This window comes from Diadema antillarum, unplaced genomic scaffold (genome assembly GCF_040938485.1).
Source record: "Diadema antillarum isolate AM-2024a unplaced genomic scaffold, OU_Dant_1.0 scf00000053, whole genome shotgun sequence".
NCBI lineage: Eukaryota > Metazoa > Echinodermata > Echinoidea > Diadematoida > Diadematidae > Diadema > Diadema antillarum.
Genome location: NW_027270942.1, coordinates 1,849,722 through 1,873,904, shown reverse-complemented (window position 1 = coordinate 1,873,904; position 24,183 = coordinate 1,849,722).

The following is a 24,183-nucleotide window of genomic DNA, read 5'->3' as shown; positions in this document are numbered from 1 at the left end:
GTACTAAAGAGAAAACTGAAGATAGAAATGTTACTACCAGATTTTTGATGTAGAGAAACTACGAGATGCAAGTTTTCCTCAGAAATTTCAGCTAGAGCTGTACGGAACAAGATTTCAGTGTTAGAGGTGGAAAATTTTGAAGGTATATTATGTATAGATGAGGCATGGAATCGTTTCAAACCAACGGTGTAACTTATGCCGAAACAGATACATGGGGAAGAAACGGGACACTGTTAGATACCAGTGGATACACCTCGGCACCGTTTCATGAAATTTGTCGGCCCTGAAAAGTTGTCAGTCTCTGACAATTTCAGCAAAAACCTTAATTTTGATCGGCTGAGAAGTTCTGGTCGCTGGCTGTTTGCTATGGTGATTGTCAGAGACAAAAAAAAAAAACTTGTCAGGGCGGACAACCTTCATTAAATGGTACCCTTGGATGCTATCGATATAAGAAAACAAGAAAAAGAGAGGGTATTATCCATGACTGAGTAGGCTACTTGATACCAAACATCTTCTACTCTTCACTTCCCTGCCGATCCTGACATTGCTACTGAATGTGTGTGTTGGGTGTGCGCTGCGTGTGTGATAAGAAAATGGTGTGTGTGTATAGTGTAGGGCTGATAAATTTTTCTTTTCTTTTCTTTTCTTTTTTCATTTTTGCACAATATGCCATTTAACGACTGCACTTTGTATAATCAATTTTTGGGCCCCAACAACAAGCACTAGATGCTTCAAAGGGGTCCCGGCATTAATTTCCTTAACATGTGCATGTATATAGATACGCATTGCTTTTGTTTTTATTGTGTACATAATGTACTTTTGATTTATTTTGTGCCGATTAAAATTGCATTGAAATTGAATTGAATTTTCAAACCAGAGCGAAGAAGAAAGAGACAGGTATGCGAAACTAGATAAAGAAGTGAAAAAAAAAGAGTGAAAAGAATGCAGAAAAGATGAGAGAAGACGTACCTATGAAGGAAAACCCAATGAAGAAGACAGAGCAGCTGCAAAAAATGACACAAGATCAGTATACTATATGTCTTGCATAATATTATCATTATACAGGATTACAGGGCAAGGAAATTTTCATAATTAACTGAATTTGAAATTCAACCAACTGTTCAAATGAGAGAGGAATGGCATTACGGCATTAAGTGGTTGAAGAGGTTTTAGCAAGCACCATTCTTGCCCGGACAAAGGCGGAGATAGACAAAAAAAAAAAAAAAACTGTGGGAATCTTTAACAACAGTCGGGATTCAGACAAAAAAGAAGATCATGCACGGATGCCATCATGCATGTCATGAAAAAGGATCATAAAATGATATGCAGTGAATTCCAACAATTGCATATCCAATGTCAAAAAATATTTGACAGTGTTGATAGAGAGATAATGTGGAAAAGCAGTAAGGAAGTATGTAACGAATACGGGACTCAAAAAAAGAGAGAGAGAGAGGGAGAGAGAGAGAGAGAGAGAGAAGTGTGACGCGAGCTTATCATGAAGAATATGGATGCCCAATCCTGCTAAACGAGGAGATCTCAGACCAGTTTGAAGTTAATACTGGAATTAAATAATTAGGAGATACCCTACCACTTCTTCTCTCTCTCGCCCTCTCTTTCTCCCTTTCCGTCCCTCTCCCCTTCTCTCTCTCTCTCTCTCTCTCTCTTCCTCTCTCTCTTTCTCTCTCTCTTTCTTTCTCTTGTGGTTAAAGAGTAGGCCCTATTGAGGAATCATTTTTGGAACAGTAAATTTGTTTGACCTGTCTTCGCAGGTGACTTGCTTTATTCAATAGTGACGCGCACAATCATTTACAGGGTGGGGGCGGTACAACAAAAGAAGTAATAACAATAGGCATAAAATAGGAGTAAGTTTCAATGAAGGAAAATTCATGAGTTATGAACATTAAAGAGGAAGGAATGCAAAATATCCCTTAACGGTAAACAATGGAGAGTGTGAAGCTATATTCTAATACCATTAGGGAGCCACGTAAGCAGCGATGGCAAGAGCTCTGGGGATCAATGGGAATTTTATTTGGAAAGGCAAATTCAGTATCTGACAGTTTGTACTATGGAAGAGGGGGAAATGTCAAATTGAAAATAAAACGCAAAATATAAATTTTATAGATAAAATTAAGACGTGCATGGCAAATGGCGGCTAAGTAAACAAAATGTAGATGTCTTCCACCCGATGGATAGAAGTGAGTTCTTGAAATGTTGCAACCTAAATTGTTATCCCATCCCCAACTACCCTTTAGCGTCAGTAAAATAGCATCAGAGAGAAGAAAAAATCTTTGCTAAATTGACCCAAATTTAAAATGAATTAGGTCAAAATATCACAAAGTATAACAAAGCGTGACGAAGTATGATGAAGTAAAGCGATAAACTGACCAGCTTGTATTGATTCAATGGGATTATTTCAATGATTACAATTTGTTTCTAATCCCACATATTCAAATCCATTTTCTGTTACAAAACACCCTTCGTAAACAAGAAAGGGTGTTCCAACCGAATGCGGACATGCTAGGAGTTACTGCAATCCTGAAGGTGGCGACAGATGGCTCCATCATTGACATTGTGAGTAAATATTCATATCAATCATTGTTTCTAAAGTTCAAATAAAAAAATGTAGGTATTCAGTTATCATTTCGTTGAATAGCAGATGGGAGGTATGGAAAGAAACTTAAAGACGTCTGGAAGCAATACTAATTGGAATTAAATTTTGAAATTCACATATAAACGACTTTACTCATGGCTTAAAAGTTCCCTTAAATATGAATGCTTAACAACGATTAGTCTTCCTTCCAGCCGCCTTCAAATTTCATGTACAAAGTCTATGGGTTTTTCTACTTAAAATATTTTTCGACCTCTCCATAGGCAATGTACATAAAATTTTAAAGACGCCTGGAGCGAAGACTAATTGGAGTTACAATTTCAAAGCCCAATATGCTGGACCTGACACCGGACTTAACATTTTTCTGAAGTATGGGTCCTTCAATACAATTAGTTCTTCTTACAGACGCTTTCAAATATTTCTTTGTACAAACATAAGGTAAATTAAAAAAGGGCTGGAGTAAAGACTACTTCAAGTTACACTTTCAAACTTATATATTTCGGACTTTGCACCGAACTCAAGTTTTTCCTCAAGTATGAGTGCTAAACTATGCTTAGTCTTCCTTCCAGGCGATTTCAAATATTGTACATAATTATAGTATATATCAAAAAAATCAAAGTCGCCTGGAGCAAAGAATAATTACAATAAAACTTTGAAACTCACATATGTTGGACCTTCTACCGGACTTAACATTTTCCTAAAGTATGAATTCTTCAATACAATTAGTTCTCCTTCCAGACGCTTTCAAATATTTCTATGTACAAACACATGGCAACTTCAAAGACGGCTGGAGCAAAGACTACTTCAAGTTAGACTTTGAAACTTATATATTTTGGACTTTGTTTCAAACTTAAGTTTTTTCTGAAGTATGAGTGCTTAACTTAGATTAGTCTTCCCTCCAGGCGCTTTCAAATATTGTATATATAGTACAAAGGAAAATTTTCAAAGACGCCTGGAGAGAAGACTAATTGGATTTACAATTTCAAAGTCCGATATGTTTGAATTAAGAGTGAAATTGGAGTGACTTTTGAGTGAAAATGTTCATTTTCACTCATTTTAGAGTGACCTTAGGCAGAGCTCCACACTAACTTTTATTTTTGGTGGCCCGATCAGGCTACCAAATTCTTCATTTCTGACATTTTGGTGGCCCGACGTGCGTTTTTTGTGGCCCCGTGCCACCGGACCACCGTTAGTGTCGAGCCCTGTCTTAGGGATCACTCGTCACTCTTCGAGTGATCCCCGTGGTCACTCTAAAATGAATGAAAATAATAATAATAATAATAATAATAATAATAATAATAATAATAATAATAATAGTGGCTACTTGTATAGCGCACAGGTCCACTTTTCAGTGCTCATGGCGCTTCAAAAATGAAAAGATATCATATTTACATGCATATACATATTCAAACATTTCAACAAAGAAGAAAATGGTAAGCAAAAGCAAATATATACCAAATAAAGAATACAACATATACTAATGAACATTTTCACTCTCGAGTGATCCTGATATCTAATAGAGGAAAGCATCCACCAATGGCATAAGTTCAGATCAATTGTGACACTATAACCCACATGAAATCAGCCTAAAAACAATGTAAGAAAAATCCGATAACGGAAAATACAGTTTCAGCATGCTTATTTGTAAATGTGAATATACAGCACGAATACTCAATTTGGACAATTTTATTCGAACAATATACTGAAAAGTAATTTCGCACAACACATTTAAGAGCAAAGTTGAGAAATTGCCGCCATGTTGGATTTTTTTTTTTTTTTTTGGGGGGGGGGGGGGGGTTCGGATCCGAAGGGCTTTCAAGGACATCTACGGATCAGACATTATTACACATATACCATCATCATTCACGTTTCTACAACAGCAGAGTAACATACAAGTAAAAAAGCATATCTTTGATACAGAAGCATTTCTTTTTTTATCAAAGATTAGGCCTTACCCAAACACTGGAATGAGCTCCCCCCCCCCCCCCCAAAAAAAAAGACCCTCAATATCGTTTACACTAGTACAATATATCGTTCGGATGTATAGAAACATGTAATAGACAGCAATATAAGAAGATTAAAAAATATATCAAATTATAAGTTTTAAGTTGAGATAACTTTGACGCAACACACTAAAGGTATTGTTTACCATTGGGAGAGATATCACATTCGATTTATATGTGCAGGTTAGTTGTATTACAAAACATTCTACCATGTAAAAAAAAATATAATAAAGCCTAAAACATACGGAGATATCACCAATTCTTTTCAAGAAACCATAACCATGATAACTGTCGACATAAAAAAGCATTCTTATCAGATCTATTTAGTATATCTAACAATATTTAGCATTGATTATACTGATTTAAGTTTGTACATTAATCCCTAACTCACAGTTTAGAATTAGTTTGAAGAATTAAGTAAAGCTGGGTTTTTGTTTTACGTGCACTAATGGTAAATAATGCCTTGAACGACAACCTCGATTAATTACCGCCATCTTGAATTTTGTGTGGATACTCTTTTTATCGCTAAATATTACACATTGGCAAAATTTGTGCCAAATTTTAAGCTCCTATCTCTTTTTGGAAAATACTTTCTGTTCAATCTTATCTGCCTCAGAACAATCTACTATGATGAAATGCTACAGTAATAGCGACCAGCGTCACATACCACTTGGCATGAAAAGTTAGTTTGCAGGTACTTGCAAGTCACTTGACCATTACAGTATTACATGTGACCATGTAAACACATTGTAAGCAAAATTTATAATGCATAAATATATTTTTTTTCAAGTTTTAGATGTTAACTTGTCAACAGTGTATGATATTACCTGTAATTCCAGAAATATGAATTATGTCTCAATCTCAGTAAATCTCAATCTCAATCGCAGGTTTCAAAATAATTCTTCAGTTCTTCTTTGATAAATACTAAATCATGCATTTTTACATTTGTTCCTTTTTTCAAAACAATATAAAAATATGGATCCCCCCAAAAAGAGAAGCAAACAACCCCCCCCCCCCAATTTATCACAATACACAGCTAAAGTGGTATCAACTTTTAGAAAGTTTTACTCTCCTTTATATGACATCAAATTTGTTGCAATCCAATGTCTCTATCAAATTTTCTGTTTGAAATGTTAATTTCAATAAAATGGCGGCCCTGTTGGACCGCATCTGTACTTTGCAACAAATCTACTGAGGTGTACTTACGGAACATTGCTTAGTATGCTTAATATTATGTATGGTCTTGTTTATAGGGAGAGTGGAACTCGAGAAGTAAGCACGATCTTGGATTTGACCCTCTGTGACGTCTTTGGGAACAGATGCGTGTAAATAACATATTATGTAAAATGGGATTTCAAGTTTGAGACATTATAACTCCTGAACCAAATACAATACTGACCTCTAATTTTCTCCAAATATTGATTATATGGGAAAGATGTTAATTTCTGCATGGTTTTCATAAACATTTTTAATTTTATTTTCTTAAACTTTTTAGAGAAATATTCATGGTGCATTCTGAAAAATGTCTCCATAAAAACCTAAGATGGTTTGAAATGGCATTAAAATGTTCAGAATATATAAAAACCATATGAATAGACAGTAAAACAGACAAAATTGTATCAAAATCGAAATGATACATTTACTTTGGCGCAATACACTATGTCAGCTTTGATGGCCTGCAATCTTGAATTTTTTGAGTGATTGATCCAAATTTTGTTTTAAACTTTCTATAGCAAGGTTGTTTCAAGCTTCTACCTCTATTTGAAAGATATGTTTTGCTTCATCTTATCTGCTTCAGAACAATCTACTTTGAAATAATAGCAATAAGCGTCACCTGAGCTACCACTTGTTATGAAAAGTTAGTTTGCAGGCACAAACCCTTGTTTGTCAAAGAAAAAGTCTGCGTTTTGCAAGACTACTATACGCACCACTGTGCGGTGCGTGTAGTAGTCTTGGCGCGCGCAGGCCTTTTTTTACGACCAACAAGGTCTTGTCACAACTAAAGTGGCCATTTTTACATAGTGAGTTTTCAAGTTTGAGACATTATAACTCCTGAACCGAAAACGGTACTGACATCTAATTTTCTTCAAATATTAATTATATGTCAAACAAAATTCTTGAAACGTTTCAAGATAATCCTTTAGTCTTTCTTTGATTTATGCTGAATCAAGCATTTTCATGATTTTCCTTTTTTCAGAAAAATATTAAAAAATGAGTGTTTTTTCCTTAAAATCTCAATCCAGTTATCACAATAACCCACAAAAATGGTATCAACTTGTAGAAAATTTTATTTCCTTTCACATGACATCAAATTTGTTGAAATCTGATTTTTCAATCAAATTCTATCGTTCAAATAACAAATTCAGTAAATATGGCGGCCATCTTGGACGCCATCTTGGATTTGGAGGCTTTCGCAACAAATTTTTTGAGGTAGACCAGTGGAATGTTGTTTGTTTAATAAAAACTTGAAAATAAGCATGGTCTACTTAGTTTGTAGAGAGAGTGCAACTCACTCGTTAAGTAAGCGACTTTTTGGGGTTTGGCCCTCCGGTTATTCTAGTCGGTGAAGATCTAAGTCTACGGTCAGTATTTTAAATGAAAACCCTCGAATTTAAATAAACAGATTAGACGTATTTCTTTGGCTTACCACTCGACAAGGTAGCCCAGTAGCTCGAGCGAGTGAGCTCAGTTCCCTCGAGCAGAGTGGAGCCCTTGATGTACATTGTATTGGGTACCGTATACTAGTATCTAGCTAGTAGTAGTAGAGCAGAAAGCAGCGCCATCTCGTGCCCATTGGAGAAGATGAACATATTTTGTCAAAAGACGAATGATTTTTGAGAGATGAACGTATTTGAAAGACGAACAAACATGAGGTGCGGTACGCGGTGGAATAAATGCATGAATAAGAGTCGCACAGAGTCGGACAGATCAAGGGCTCTGGAGTCGCATAGATACGAGCGCCATCTCGTGCCATTTTAAACAGGCGAACGAAAAGACATCTAATGAAAAAAGAGGAATATAATTTAAAAGATGAATAAATTCAAAAGATAAATAAAAAAGATGAATATAAGAAAAAGATGAATGAATTGAAAAGATAAATAAATTGAAAAGATGAATAAAAAAGATGAATATAGGAAAAAGATGAATAAATTGAAAAGATAAATAAAAAAAGATGAATATAAGAAAAAGATGAATAAAATTAAAAGATGAATATAATTATTGAAAGATGAATAAATGAAAAAGATGAATATAAATGAAAAGATAAATATTGAAAAGATAAATGAATCAAAAGACAAGCATATTGAAAAGATGAATATATTTTGTAGATGAATACATCAGAAAGATGAATAAATAAAAAAAGATGAATATAGTGATAACATGAACATAAACAACGATGAATAAATTCAAAGACGAACATATAGAAAAGATGAACATATTAGAATGACAAACGTTATTAGAAGATAAATTTATGTGTTGAAGATGAATAGACTACATTCAAAAGATGAATATATTTCTTCAGAGATGAATATATTTCCTCAGAGATGAATATAAATACAAATGATGAATATTTTCCCCTTCGGCTTGCCATAGTACGCGTTGTGTGTCGGCTGCGGTGTAGTTTGCCGCAAGCTTTGAACTCACAAACAATAGGAAACAGTAGAAAGAAAAAAAGGCACGCAATGCGTATTACGAGAAGCGTCTTTTAGTGAGGGCGTTGATCGCTTCCATTCTCCTCCCATGTTGTTGTCAATGGAAACGTTTAGCAAGTACCAATAGCTAAATAGAACCTGTGAACCCATTGTAGGCGGGAGTTCAAAAGACAGCATCGGTAGAGAAAATCAATGAAGTTAATTAACGATAGTCGTCTTTTGAGATCGTGTTCTTTGCATGTACTAAAAACCCTCAAATTATGCACATGGTCGTAATGTTGCAGAGCATCAAAGACTGCTTTCGCGTCTGTTCTGCTGCAGCTGTATACAGTCGTAACATTCTGAATTCTCGCCATATTAGGCATTCCTTTATAGACGTTGCATCCACAGTAATTATCGCTTATCACACTTGCCAATGCTCCACATACTATACGTATCAGAAGCAAAGATTGATGTAGGCCTGACAGCTTCACGTTGGGTTTATGTTATGATTTATCAGAAATATACTTCTTATTTTCGGTCACTTTTGTAATACCATATCATATAAAGAACCATTAACTTAATGTTTTTTACATCACATTTACAGTTACAATCTTTCTGCATTTGAGATAGATAATTATACTGACAAATATTCGGAATTAATACTTAGGCCTTCCTCATTTCGTTTTGTATTCACAAACCTTACTGAAATAAAAATGATTGCTTGATTACTTTCGGGTAAACGAACCACCGGAAAAGGAACCGCATGTGATTTTCTTGTTAACGAACCTAAGCTAATAGCGAACCATATTTCATTGTGTGATTAACGAACCTTCAGAACAATCAATTGTATTACCCCCCCCCCCCCAAAAAAAAGCATTTCAATGTCATGCTTTGTCAATAGTGATAAAAGGCCCGTTTTTATTTCGTAGTGTGTCTCAGTACTCCTGTGTTTATTTTTAAGGGTGTGCCTCTCTTTATGATTGCGATTGATGTTCAACTATTTCTTTCCCGCAAGCTTCAAAAGGAAGAAGCTAAAATTGAGGCAAGGAGACGAGTTTTCTTCCATGAGATACAATCATTAAGACATACATTTATTCCCGAAAGTTGTGTGATTGCTTATGCGCTAAAGAATTATGTCCATTACATGTATCAGGCACTATACAAAACGGTTGAAATGTGCTGAAAGTCGAACTTCGTTTTTTTTTTTCTATTTCCATTTCAAGCGGGGATAGACTAGAAATTAGTTTGTCTATACTGGCAGGAGACATTAGTTTTCCAGTACGTACTCCGCATTTAAACAGTCGCCATATTTTCGTGGTCAGAATCAGATAATGGACACGTGATATATTATAAAAATGAAAATACAAAACAACGAACATTATGAATTTATACTTACCTGTAATATTCTGCATAAAAAACAAGCTCGCCAATTAAATAATTTAATAGAATTAATAGAACACACTGTACACAGCGAAATCATGCATGGCAGATCAAATCAAGTTCAATTTGATTGGTGAGAAAGCTAAATGAAGTTAAAAAGTTGACTTCTTTACGTTTCTCTTTCAATTTATGAAAACAGAATTACATTGTAAATATCTATTGAAGCGTATTGTCTCTGTTGCGAACGATCGTCATACATGTATAAAGCATTGTTAGTCTTCTGAGCAAATCCGAAACCCTAAATACTTTAATTTTTGCTTGATAATGTAATAACCCTTATAAATTTATAAAGGACTCGCAAATTCAAAGTTTCAAACCGTACACTAAAACATTACATTGTACAGGATGTATTTTAATGCGTTGTGCGTTAGCATGTTAATAGCATCAATCTGCCTTTTATTTTCTGTACGTAAAGCGCACAGAAACGTAACCAAACGTTACCAAATACAGTAGAATGCATTGTACGGCGTGGTATTATCATTAGAAGTATATCCCATTCCTTTTTACTTTTATTTGCTTGAAGCAGTAGTCAAACCATGTGTCATTTTCGTAGCGACATCACTTAGGAATTAGAATGTATAATGAAGATAATCGTTACTTAATTATTTTGCGCTATCATTATAGCATTTACATTTTCCAACTATTTTTGACAGGATTATGTTACTGTGATGGTTACGATTTCGAATGTTGGTTATGAATTCAAAAGACTGGTTCATTAATCGAACTATAAAGGTAATAGCCGTTTTGAAAGTAGTTCGGTACAAGTTAAAAACGCAATCGAAGTCATCGTCAAGTAGGGGGAACTGATAGCTCTAGAAAACTTGTTTAGGCCAGTAAAGATTGCCGTATGCAATCTTTGTAGAAAGTTTTGACTTAAGCCTTCTTTTGAGTATTTTGAGAAATTATATAAAGAACTATTTGTTTTGATTATGTTTAGAATTAGTTTGAACTATGAGAATAAAAAGGCGCGGTTACCTCAACAATGTCGTTGTGCGATTAGCGGCCCGAATTCACGAAGGTGGTACAAATGAAACCATGGTTTAAACCATGGACAAAAACCATGGAGCGCCAAGTGTCGCATGGAATATTTCGTTACGAAATCAGTCATTTCATCGATGAAATGATTATTTTGTAACGAAATGACAACATTTTATAACTAAATGAACAGTTCGTCCACGAAATGATAATTTTGTTAACGAAACGGTCATTTTGTCGACAAAATGACCAATTTCGTAACGAAATATTCCATGCGACACTTGGCGCTCCATGGTTTTTGTACATGGTTTAAACCATGGTTTCATTTGTACCACGTTCGTGAATTCGGGACGATGGGTAAAGTGAATTCATGACTTCTTGACTTATCCTTACTGAATTGATGATCACTTCTGTAAACCATCAGTTAAGTCTTGTAGATTGTACCTCTGTAATCGTAGTCAAAATTCTTTTGAGCGATGAGACGAAAACCAACAAACAAAATGCCATGTATCATCGCTCGAGTTTCCAAGTTTAAGAAATTCGAAAAAGGCATGTAAATGCAGGCGATCATGTTTAATAGTTAAAGTAAGAGATTACAATCGGCCATGCGGATGTATATGATTGCCTTATTTACATGTCTGATTTTTGTAAACTATGTTGTATTCAAATTTAAGTTCCCTTCCCTCCTTGATAAAAGTTGTGTTGGGTTTTCGCTAAAGGCATTTATTCGGAAACGCTATAAAAAAACGACAACAAATGCCTACTATACATCAAGAGATGACCTATACATACATGAAACACAAAAATTCTGTACGTTCTGATATAATGCAACTGCATGTTTGTTTGTTTGTTTGTTTGTTTTGAATTACCATGGTCTTTGTCGGGGTAAAGATGAAGAAAAATAGTAGAGTGTATCACTCTCAAATCCGGATTATTGCGATAAGTGCAGTCCCGCCCTTTCTATACAGGTCAACGATTTAAGCTTGGTATGCTTTTATAAAAGCCTGGTGTCACGCAGAAGAACTAATTCCGCGATCGCTTTTAACCTTTCATAAAATTCACGTTTAAAGATAGTAACGATAGCTTGTAAGAGATAAAGTAAGTTAGCGTCCCTGACTGTGGTTCTGAACACAAAAGGGGACTGAAAAATTCTTTTACAAATTAGCAGACATAATGCCGATCCTCCAACACTGTTGCTCCATTACAGTATGTCACTGATTCTGCTATCAATGGTGAAGAAAGAATACTGGTTGCGTGATTATCCACCCCTTGAAGTTTACCTTTCATTGTTCAAGGCTTCGTTGATGCGGGGTTTACTCGGATAAAAGGCGTGAACAGTGTCGCCCGAGTTCTTTTATTCGAATTCTTCACAATACACAAGTCAATAGGCAATTAGCGCTGCTACTTCGCAAAGCTGTTAGCAAAATTCTTTGCAGACTTGACCTCTCACAATGTGTCATGTCAGCTACACGTAATACACGACAAACAGCTATCATTACAAATATTCTAATGAAAAAAAAAATGAAGAAGCACACTTTTGAGTAGCGACACAGCTTTCTGTCACTTTCTAAAATAGGTCTTACTTCTAAAAATACACAGATGACAAGAGTCAGAATATCCTCCAAAGGGAACACGAACTATTTGGGCATAATAATAATGTTCGTCTTCCGATTTCTCTCCATGCCGTCATGGCCCAAACCATAAGTAAATAGGGCAATGATTTTTATTAACCAGGGAAATATTAAATATTACGCATTACATACATTTGGCTTATTATCACACGAATTGTCGACTTTATAAAAACGAGAATAATTGACAACTTAGGCCCTACTATATCTCCAAAGATGAACTTTAAACAGCAAGTCACATACCAGGGAACGAAAGTTATAATCATTGTTGAATGAATTCATTAATGAGGCCAATAACCGTTGTAAAAGTACACACACGCATCACTAGAGAGGTTTCAAGTTCGATATGTGATCATTTTAGCTCATTGATAAATAAATTTTGAGTGATCGTCGTTGGAATAAAATTTTTCAGCGCCATTTGTGCGTCACATCAATCACCACTTCATGAAATGTGGTGCATGACCTGTGTCAAACGCAACTCGCTGGTCATGCAATTGAAAGCCTTGGTCAGCTCACTGTTATTGCGTAATTCTAGAGCCCTCGCCGCCGCCGCCGCACGCACCATGCTTTGTTTTGTCTTCAATGGGGTCAAGAGCAATGCTTCATTAGCATACGCCCTAGCAACGGAGGTGGAAAAAAATGTAACCGAAAAAAAAATGGTCTCAGAAAAACTGTGATTTGGGACACTTGTACTCATTTTTACACGCTGAAATTTTCTGTACAAACAGATAAAACATCAAGGAATCAAAATCCGTCATAAAAAAAATGTCGACCCGAGCAGTGCTTCCCCTTCATTTTCGGCTCATTACGGGAAAACTCCCCGTGCGACTTATGACTCATTTTGTTGGAGCGTCACACATATTTTAGACATTTTACCCCACAAATTACTTCCTGAAAGTGTGAGTGCATTACTGTAATCACTCTTCCTTCCAGCCGCTTTCAAATATTGTATGTATAGTATATGTGACCATGCACCACAAAACGAACAAAAAGTCGCACACACTGATTGTGTGTAAGGATTGAAAAAAGGTGAAACGGGTCGACCGAGCTGATGATGACTTTTTAAATTTTTTTCTGAAAGGGAAGTCTTCTTCTTCATTATTCTAAAATTTGGGATAATAAAACGGACGGGAAAGTGTGCTTTTTAGCCGTTTTTCTGAAGCGTTATTAGGGAGAATAGTGTAACTGCGTCTGCTTTTAGAGTCCCGTTTTCATTTCTTGAAAACCTTGTACACACTCTTCACTTTCAAGTCCTATATCTATTGAAACGATAACGCTACTGCTTTGAACGTTGGCATTAATGAAGGACACAATGCATTAATAAGGCATGATCAATTTCAGTTAATCTGATAATCCTTTTAGTGTTGTTACACATGTGGTTTACTTCTTGTATTTTGTCCCATTCATTGCACACTCAGCACGGTTTGCAGTTTGGTTTGGTAAAGATTAAGTGCTTGAATAGACACTGTAATTCAGAGCCTCTTTTCTCAGTTCACACTTTTCTAGAGTGTGTGCCTTCTTTCCAATATTGAGATAGGTTAGTTAATCTGATAATCCCTTCATTGTTGTTACTCAGGTGGTTTACTTCTCGTATTTTGTCCCATTTATTGCACACTCAGCACGGCTTGGTAAAGATTAAGCGCTTTCATTGTTGGAGTGTATTGGATTTTTAGGGCCTCTTTTTCAGTTCACACCTTCCTGAGTGTGTGCTTTCTTTATCTCTTTATGTGCCATGGTGAAAACGCACTGTGTGCCACGTTATTTTGCGACACAAAGGAAGTCATGCTTTGAGAAAGATTTATGTTTTTCTCATCGATATAACTTATACAAATTTCTGTTAACCTTGACATAATAGTGATTAAGGTTGTAGAGGAATGCCAAGCTTTGCTTTGGCATAAATTGTATGACAAATCTATTTCTTTTTATTTTCTTAATGACCAGTTGCTACACTACTGTAAAGGCATGACTTTTGCAAATGAAACCGTGAAATAAACTTATAATTTATATGCAAATTTAGTTGAAAAAACCGCTTGATAGTCAATCACCACATAAAATGCAAGCTGTATGTGAAAACAACAAAAGCACGAGAAAAGCTTTGATTAGGCGATTAATCGATCGGTTTTAGCGGATTAGTGCGTTTGACCAGAAAATGCGAAGTAGGCACGCCGTCGACTGAGAAGGACGTGCTCGCGAACGTGGCACACTAAGAGTTATAGGAGAGTCCATTTCATTTGAGTTAAACATCATTTTAAAGCTTAAGGTCTGCTCTATCTGGCAAATTTTTGTTTGCTTTGTGGGGCTTGTGTCGAAAGGGTGGGTTGGGTGGTGGCCCGTCCCGTTAATGAGAACACCACCCTTCGTCCAAAGCCCCCTCCCACTTTTGCCGAAAGGGTGCGTTGGGAGCGTTGGATCGCGTCGCATTGACTGGAACCCCACCCTTCGTCCAAAGCCCTCCCCCCCCCCCCCCCCCCCCGGTTTTGCCGAAAGGGTACGTTGGTACATTTTTCTCATGTAATATTAAAAGACGAAATGGGCCAAAATCAATTATGTGTACACCAAATTTATATTGGACAAATTTGGTTTCATTTTAGACCATTTGATGATTAGACGAAATGGAATTAAACCAGCTCATAATAGACAAAGTCGGTATTTGATGATATTATAAATTTGTGTTAGACCAAAAATAGACCAAATGGCTATTATTTGACGAAATGAATGTAGACCAAATAGTAATTAAACCGAACAACAATTAGACTAAACAGTAATTGGACGAAATGATGACTAGAACAACTGGCTATTAGACCAACTGATATCAAATAGTCTATTAGACCAACTGGCTTAAGACCAAGTGGTAATAGGCTGTAAACCGATTCGGATGATAGCCTCTTTAAAATGGTCGTTTGAAGGTTGAATATAAATTCAAAACTCGTCTTTTAATATTACATGAGAAAAAACCAATGCACCCTACCTGCAAAACGGGGGGAGGGGGGAGCTTTGGACGAAGGGTGGGGTTCCCATTATTGCGACGCGCCACCAGCCAATCCACCCTTTTTGTACAAGCCGGTCCGTTTTGTGGTGCAGGGTCACAAATAACAAAAAATTCAAAGACTGCTGGACCAAGGACTAACAGGATTTTCTGTTTTAATATCACATACAATGGACCTTGGACCAATCCAAGTATTTCCGTGACATTTGTGTTCTTAATTTGAAATGTCGTATGTATAGTGTTTTGGAAAATTTTCAAAGACGGTTGGAGCAAAGACTAAGCGGACTTTCGGTCTAAAATATTTAATGTCCCCCAATTATTTGTCAAAAGGTACAATTCTTAAGTATTATTTGTCTTCCTTCCAAGTCGCTTCATTTATTTTGTGAACAACATGATTTTGGTAAATTAAAAGCAGCCGGAGCCAAAAATACTCGGAGTTGAGATCTAAAATTTTGGGAAAATATATAATGACTAGCCAAGGCCTATCTACCATATCAATTTGGGGTCTTAAATCAAAAGTAAGTCTTATGTGATTGAGCTCTAACACTAAACCTATCCCAACCTTCACCCTAACCCTTACCCAAACCCTAACCCTTACCCTAACTCTAACCCTAACAACTGCACATTTTAATCATAGCTGTGATGCTTACATAGCCAATACATACACGTATGGAAATTTCCCAGCCAGACTCAGCACGAGTATGAAAATTGAGTATCATTTGCATATAAGGACGACCCAAGTCCATCGTAGGTCATTACGAGTAAACCTTTGGAAAAACTTCATTTCCTTTTTATTTGTCCAGTAATATTTCATTTAACTGTGATTGGAAGGCAACATTGTACATTTAAATTAGTACATATATCATTATCATGATTAACATTTACATGAATTGTAGAGAGGTAATTTTGTGTGATGGACTAGGGTCGTTCTTTGAATCATATGCAGGATAATCTGCTACCAGTGGTTTGGCAAAAGCAAAGAAAAGAGAGTTTTGTTGCCTTTTTCAGCTTTTAGTCCGTATGGTCTACAAACATGTAGTTGTCTACCATAGTATAATGTCCCTCATTACTATAATAATGCATCATGCTTGTGTATCTGTGTGTGAGCACGTCTGTGTGTATACGATGGAGCTATAATGTATATACATAATTATGTGTATGTGTTAAATATGCGTGGAAATGTCTTCCATCTATCTCTTATGAGGAATACGATATCATGTGGACGTTAGATCTATGGAACCGCTAGAGTACTGGCAGGTACCGAGTTGAATATTTGCAAATGCACAAATAAGTGGATAAAGTTTTCCCAATCAACCCATGCTTGCACATAACTAAGGTCAAGGCCAAAAGTCATTGGTCAAGTTTATATTGCAAAAAAAAAAAAAAAAATGTCACAGTTTTCCTGGTGTCTCTGCATTGCGGGGAGAGTAACTTCATAGGTTATAATACACACGTATTAGTAGAAAAAATAATGCTTTGAATCTGTTTAGCCATTTGTTCAAAGGTTAGGTAAAAATGTTGTCATTTCACTAGTTTCCCAATCTTCTAAAATGGTTTGATTGCTAAATGTTTAGCTACTCAAGTAACACAAACATACATAGCGCTCTTACAGACGTGTGCACCGAAAACATGAAATTCTCCATTTTTGCCCAGTACTTTGCGTTATAAAAATGGCAGGAACTTGGCTCTTTTGCATTTTTTTTCATTTCCAGAACTGCTATAATCCTTTTTGCTCTTATTTTTCTTATATTCTAATATTTATTAATTACTTTGTTTGTCCCAACCGAACCCCTCATCACTGTCCAGCAAGTCATGTTCATTTTGTGTATGCATGTACATGAATAGGCCTGGACGGGGAGGTGAGTATTACCTTCCTGGCCTGAACAAGGAGTGATGAGAGAGGGCGCTATAATATGACTGTAAGAATGACCCAAGTTCTGTACTTTGGTCATTCTTACATTCATATAAAATGTCACTCATTCATGTTAGGCACTTCCGGGAGTAGTTAGGGTTTGTCATTTATACACAAGATGGGTCCATGCATGAGCTACAATTTCCCATATCAAACTGAATTTGGCCAAAGATTGGACGTGGGTCGTTCTTATATTCAGGTATTCAATTTAAAGATTAAAAAAAAAAACACTAACTGCCGGTCTTCCTCAGAACTCTGTGATTGGTTCAAACCCATTAAAATGAACAAAAAACAAACAAACAAACAAACAAACAGATCAGTGTAACAATTCAAAGTAGATGAAAGTATAAACAACTAGAAAGAAAAAAAATGGTTACATAATAGTTGCCCCGGTCATCCAGTCATGGTGACTGTCACGCATAACTATAGAAAAGGAGAGAGGAACAGGCTCACATAAATATACTTTGAACTTTATATCACACTGTTACTTCGCTAGCTGTTGTAGGCTCAGATCTACTGAAATTAGACAATACAAATGAGTATATGAATATAAGAACGACCCAAGTCCATGGATGACCATTTCAAGTAAACTTTAAAAAACTTCATATTTTTTTTATACGTCCAATAATATTCTATTTAACTGTGATGGGAGGGCAACATTGTATATACAATGTAGAACATATATTATTATGACAATTAACATTTACATTAATTGTGGAGAGGCCATTTTGTGTGATGGACTTGGGTCGTTCTTTGATTCATATGGACTTGGGTCGTTCTTTGATTCATATACATGATATTCTGCTATAGAGATGAGAGAAGGACGAGAGAGGGCGCTATAATATGAATGTAAGAACGACCCAAGTCCTTCATTCTTACATTAATATAAGATTTAACTCATTTATTTCAGGCACTTCCGGGGGTAATTAGGATTTATCATTTATACACAAGATGAGTCCATGCATAAGCTACAATTTCCCATGTCAAACTAAATTTGGCCAAATATTGGACTTGGGTCGTTCTTATATTCATAATCATGATACTCAAATGCTTCTACACGGTTTTAGATGCATACTTCCGATTTGAAATGAAGGGCATGTTATTCCAAAATACAAGTGTAAAATACATGAAGCTGGCCACAATTTCATCTTTTTCTTATTCATAAGTCACGGTTCAATGGCAGTGAGAGACGACATAACACACCCAAAATAACAAAGCGTCAAAGTTTTATTCATACCATTTTTTTTTTCTCTCAACACCTGAATGTCTCTTCTTTTTTTTTTTTTTTTTTTTTTTTTTTTGGCGCGCGGTGCTGTGCATGACATGAGGCAACGGGTTTCCATCTTTGGGACCAATGATGAGAGAATCCTATTTTAGTAGTAATCATTTCTTTTTGAGGAAGTAACCAGTCTCTACCAGCATCAGTTTTTTAGTGTGTTTTATTGCCTACTTTGCACCTGTAAGTGGCCGGATAATACCTCCATTACTTTACTCGTTCTTCAATCTACTGTTTGCTGACCTTCAGTACAAGCAAAACTTTCATTGCCAAACGGCATCATGGAACCGAAATCGCACAGCAAAATTAAGCCATGGCAGCACTGTTAGAAAAGGTATGGACCTAGGGTTTCTTGACTTTGTTCTCATTGGTTTCAATGTTGTTACAGTTATGATATGTTAGTACGTTGTATACCGCTACAACGGCTCAAGCCATGACGCAGGTAGAGCGGGTGAATATCACAAGTTCGACACTTTCGAATCATGAAAGAACCATGACTTCGACACATTTAGCCCCTCGATGTACTGCCGTACTTGTACGAATTGTTTGCGTAGTATCGAACTCATTGTCCTTACTTGCCTTAAAAAGTGTGAAACTCATGATGATTGGGCTGTATGACCCATGTATTATGTAACCCAGGGACCTGTTTTTCAAAAGCAAACCCGTTGACTCTAGACTCGTTGGTGTCGATCTCATGGGATGGCTCCTTCAGAACATGGGTGTGTGATGGTACAGTTTTCAGCTGAGCACTCCCCGTTTGAGCTTTCCTATACTGATTACATGACAATAATAAATTATGATTCACGTCGATGGAGTGAAATGATTACTAAGAGGATCAAGAAAACCAGGTGAAGATTTGCTGTAACCAAGGTGGTTGTAGTCTTTTTTCTGTCTTGTAAATCCAATGTTAAACAGTTCACAGCAGTTCAATCTTCTCTTTGTGCACAATGGTACCTTTACGACATGCATTGTCTTTGTACATTTTTGACCGTCGTAAGTATTGCTGTGCATGAAAAATATAAATTCGTGAATATAATTTCAAAACCTTGGTTCCTTCTGATTTTTTTTTTCTTTTCGTTAGGGAGCATATCACCTTAAGATGTTTTATTTTTCGTAGTCACCAGGTGTGTGAGACTGTATGTTTGAAATATTGTAGATAGTTTGTTTTAAAAGCTGAATTCATATTCTGTGATTTTTGACACAGTCGGTAGTCGGGTAGTTTTGTTAACGATTGGTGCATATCGTCGGCGTTTTCACGAACCGACGCTATTTCGTTTTTGAGCGAAAATGCAGTTCTGAGAAAATCGCGTTTAAAGATCTCACAAGTTTTAGACAACGTTTTCAATGACTTTTCCTGTCTTGTGTGTGAAAATTTTGACAGGGTGATGAGAGTGGAAGTTGTTCTTCCTATCCATAGTGTAATTTTAGTGTGAATTCAAAAAATTTACGATATTTCTGTCTTCAAACTCACTGCGTCGGTTCGTAAATCCATCGTTTCTTGCGCGCACCATAGGTTATGTACTTAAGCGCGGGTCTCACGAACCGACGTAAGTTGTATTACGCCGGTTCGTGAGACCCGCGCTGTAGGGCCTGTACAATAGGTAACGTGCAATACGCGTGTATTTACGAACCGTCGCTATTTCATTTTCGTATGTGTTTACATACAAATACTATTAGGGCTATACCTGCTTATCAACAATAACCTTATTAATTGAAATTAATTGTCATGTAATGATTGTTGTGATGATTACAATACATTTAGTGATAATTAAGATGATAATACAAGCCAGTTTCTCTTAATTGTTCTAAAAAGAGCCTGTTGTCATTGTTTTCATCTTCATTTAGTACACGCATGTATTGTTATTATAGCTGTGGTTGATCGTTCCAAAGATTTCTTTGCCCCCCCCCCCCTCATTTTTTTTTTTTTGGTGGATATATTATTATTTAACACTTTTGCATTTGGACATCTATCATTGGTAATACATGTATTCGGTATACTGTGTTTCATATTTTGTTACTTTTTACTGTTTTTTTTTTTACTTAATTAACTTACTTTTTCATTTTTTCACATTATTTTTAATTCAAATTCAGTTCACTTCTTTCATAATAATTATGAATGTTTGTTCTAAGATGAAGGATACCGCTAAATCTTGGGAAAAAGACGTGCCAGTCAGTAATAATTACTTGTATTTACTCATCTTTCATACTCATGCATGCACTCTGTTATTTCTTTCTCTGAAATAATATATTAATTTCTTTATTTCTTATTATTCCACATATTTGTGACATTTACTTTGTCACAATTTTTATCAGTGTCATTATTGTCATTTGGCTCGCATGCGAATTCACTCATAATTCCTCATTTTCCATCTTTCTCTTTCCTGCTCAACAGATTCTATGATAGCTGCACCTGATCATATAAAAACATAAACTCATCCTGCGTGCACTCTTCGAAACTGATAAACTCCTAAAAATACATGAATATCAACACTATCAGAATTTCAAGCTTCATTTTAAATATATAATAATGGTCATGTTTTATTATGCCTTTTGCAGCAATATATTGAAGAGGTACATTATGTAATCGAAAAAACGTAGGTCCTCAATAAAATATCAAATTTGAATTATTCAGAGATGAGTAATGACAATGGGAAGGATAACAATTGTGGAAGAGCTCCATAAATCAATACATATCTAATGGCAAATGGAGATGGAATCAAGATTCAAGAATATGTGTAATTCAAGTTCATTATTATATCAGTTCTTGTGTGTTCACAAAAAGAGGAACACAGTTCGAACATGCACACCAAATCTTACATCGTACATTTACATCTATAGAGTGCGGACGGAACATATACAAGAGAAAGAATAACATTCTCAAATTAATATATCAAGCATAACTACATGTATGTATATGACCACACAAAGATGTTGCTGCATATGCATGAAGCTTGAGAGTGCTGCAACACCCATATGCTCAGATAAAAACTTGATGTGTATCATACAAAAGAGAAGAGGTACTGCATGTACATGTAGTTACACTATTCACAGGACAGTAGAGAAAAAGCACGAGAGAGGGAAATGGGTGTCTAAAATAGGTCGATGTAAGGAGTGCCAAGCCAATTAAGTCTCTAATAGAAGTCATACATATATAAGGAAATAAATTAATCACAACATAAATGATCATGCTCATGTTAACCTTAATTAGCATCTAAAAATGTGTGTAGAAAGCCCATAATATCAGCCTTTCGCCCCGAAGGCTTGTTACATATGAGAAAAGAGAAATTTTGGCCGACCCCCCCCCCCTCCCTGTGAATCCTTAATCCACCAGTACTATAAACACATTCTGAGAATGTGTTTTAGTACATGTACTAGCAAATTCACAAGAGGGGTGGGAAAATTCAGCCAAAATTGTGTGTGGCTAAAATAATTAAAAAGAAAGGTCATCAGCAAAACTACGGGGTGGATGCAGACGAATTTTCATGTGATGACTAAAAAAAATGCAGCTAAAGGAAAAAAAAAAAGACGGCGGAGAGGGGCCAAGGCTAATTTGACTCCCCCCCCCCCCCCCACCAAAAAACAAACAAACAAACAAACACCACTGTTTTACAGTACCTTTAAAGGACTCTTAATTTTTTGTTTGTTAAAAACAAACGTCTCGAAGTAAAGAATTCCATATTGTAGGCGAAATGTAGACCGATACAGTGTATAAAGTGTACATCCCAAGCTATTAAAGAAAAAAAAACAGATTATGAATATCATTTAAAGTAAGAATTTCAGTGTGTTTAATCATCTTTAGTTGAGTTGCAAATGACATGTACATATTCAATAAGAGCAGTAAACTTCGAAGCGCCCCCAAGCCCTTCTATACTTAATTATTCATGTGTAAAGGTAGCGCCAGGGCACTCCGGTGGTCTAGTGGTTATGACGCTGGTCTAGTAATCCAGAGGTCGTGGGTTCGAATCCTGCTTGGGCTGCCTGTGATTTTTTTTTTTTTCACAGCAGCCTACAAACTGCACACTGCAGTTGCGTGCGTTACTACGGATGGAGACAAATGAATAATCTATTATTTTAATATACGATGTTTGACATCCTTATTGCAATCACTTTCTTTAATTGTAAATTTAGAGACATAATGAATTATTATTAAAAGAAATCAAATTTCTGTATTTTGTTGTGAGTTTGCATGGGAACATACACGTATCATAATTTACAATTTTAGTTAGATAAAGAACATCTTATAACAGAACTGCCTAGTGATGGTTGAATAATTATGTCAATTTGTTATAAGTCCTATCATTTACATGGAGTGCATGTTCCCATGTTTATAAGAATCATACGTGACACATTCAAAGTGGGTTGAAGACAACAAAATAATAAATAAAAGAATAAAGGAGAATAGAACTTAATCTGATTACAGCATCATCTAAATATTGCCAATGTGCACTTAGAAATCTATCAAGATTTATCACAAGGTTATGATTACCACACAAAACCTTCAAGATTTATTATCATGAAATACATACCAATGAACACTTAAAAAAATCTAACATTCCATATCCACATGAAGCTTTCCTTGATATAAATGTCTCTCTGTAGTGTTATTAAAGTGTAGCAAAATTGTAATTACGACATCACAGAATGGAATGCATTGTTTTCACCTTCAATCTTAGGATCTCCTTTCATGTTTCCACTTTACAATCACATTTCACTGTAGATATACCGTCCGTATGTTGTCGCCCTTCATCCCAATTTCTCCCTTCTATCCTATCTGTAGATTGTCTTCTTTCCTAAGCCATTGTATTCACATTCCTTGATGATCAGCACGATGCTGTACTTTTTTCTTCTTCTCTGAAACAGTCCAGCTCTTCGCTACTGCCTGGCATCAGTCATCTGAAAGAAAAGACAGAAATTAAGAACTTTCGATTAAAATCAAACATCATGATACAAGATACAACTTTCATTTTGAGAAAAAGAAATCAGCCAACTAAACTGTAGTTGAAATTATTTTGCTCTATTTATATTAAACATAAAACAAAACGGTATACAGGATCAAAGAATGTCAAAAAAATACTGCTGTTTTTGATGCATATTCAAATTGTCTCGCCTTTTACATATTTTAATGATGCAAGATCTTATGTCTAGCACTTAGTAAGTCTCATGTAGAATTTAAATTATTATTCACATGAATAAATCTGCATGTCCTTGTAAACAAGGCATTGCTTTGAAAAAGCTGAATATTACTAATTGCATTTGGGAAAGAGTCTACGACAATCAAACTTGTTTATTATCAGAGACTTTAACATCTTAATTAGACCTAGACTCTACATTACCATTGTATTCACATCCGCTGGTGATGTACACGACCCTGTACTTTTCCTTTTCTTTTCTGAGACAGTCCAGTTCTTCGCTACTACATGGCACCAGTCATCTGAAAGAAAAGAAAGAAATTAAGAACTTTTGATTAAAATCAAACATCATGGCACAAGATACAACTTTAATTTTGAGAAGAAAAAAAAAAATCAGCCAACAAAACTGAAGTTGAAATTATTTTGCTCTATTTATATTAAACATAAAACAAAATGGTAGGCCTATGCAGGATCAAAGAATGTCAAAAAATGCTGCTGTTCGTATTTGATGCATATTCAAATTGTCTCTTCATTTACACATTTTACTGATGCAAGATATTATGTTTAGCACTTGGTATGTCTCATGTAGAAATT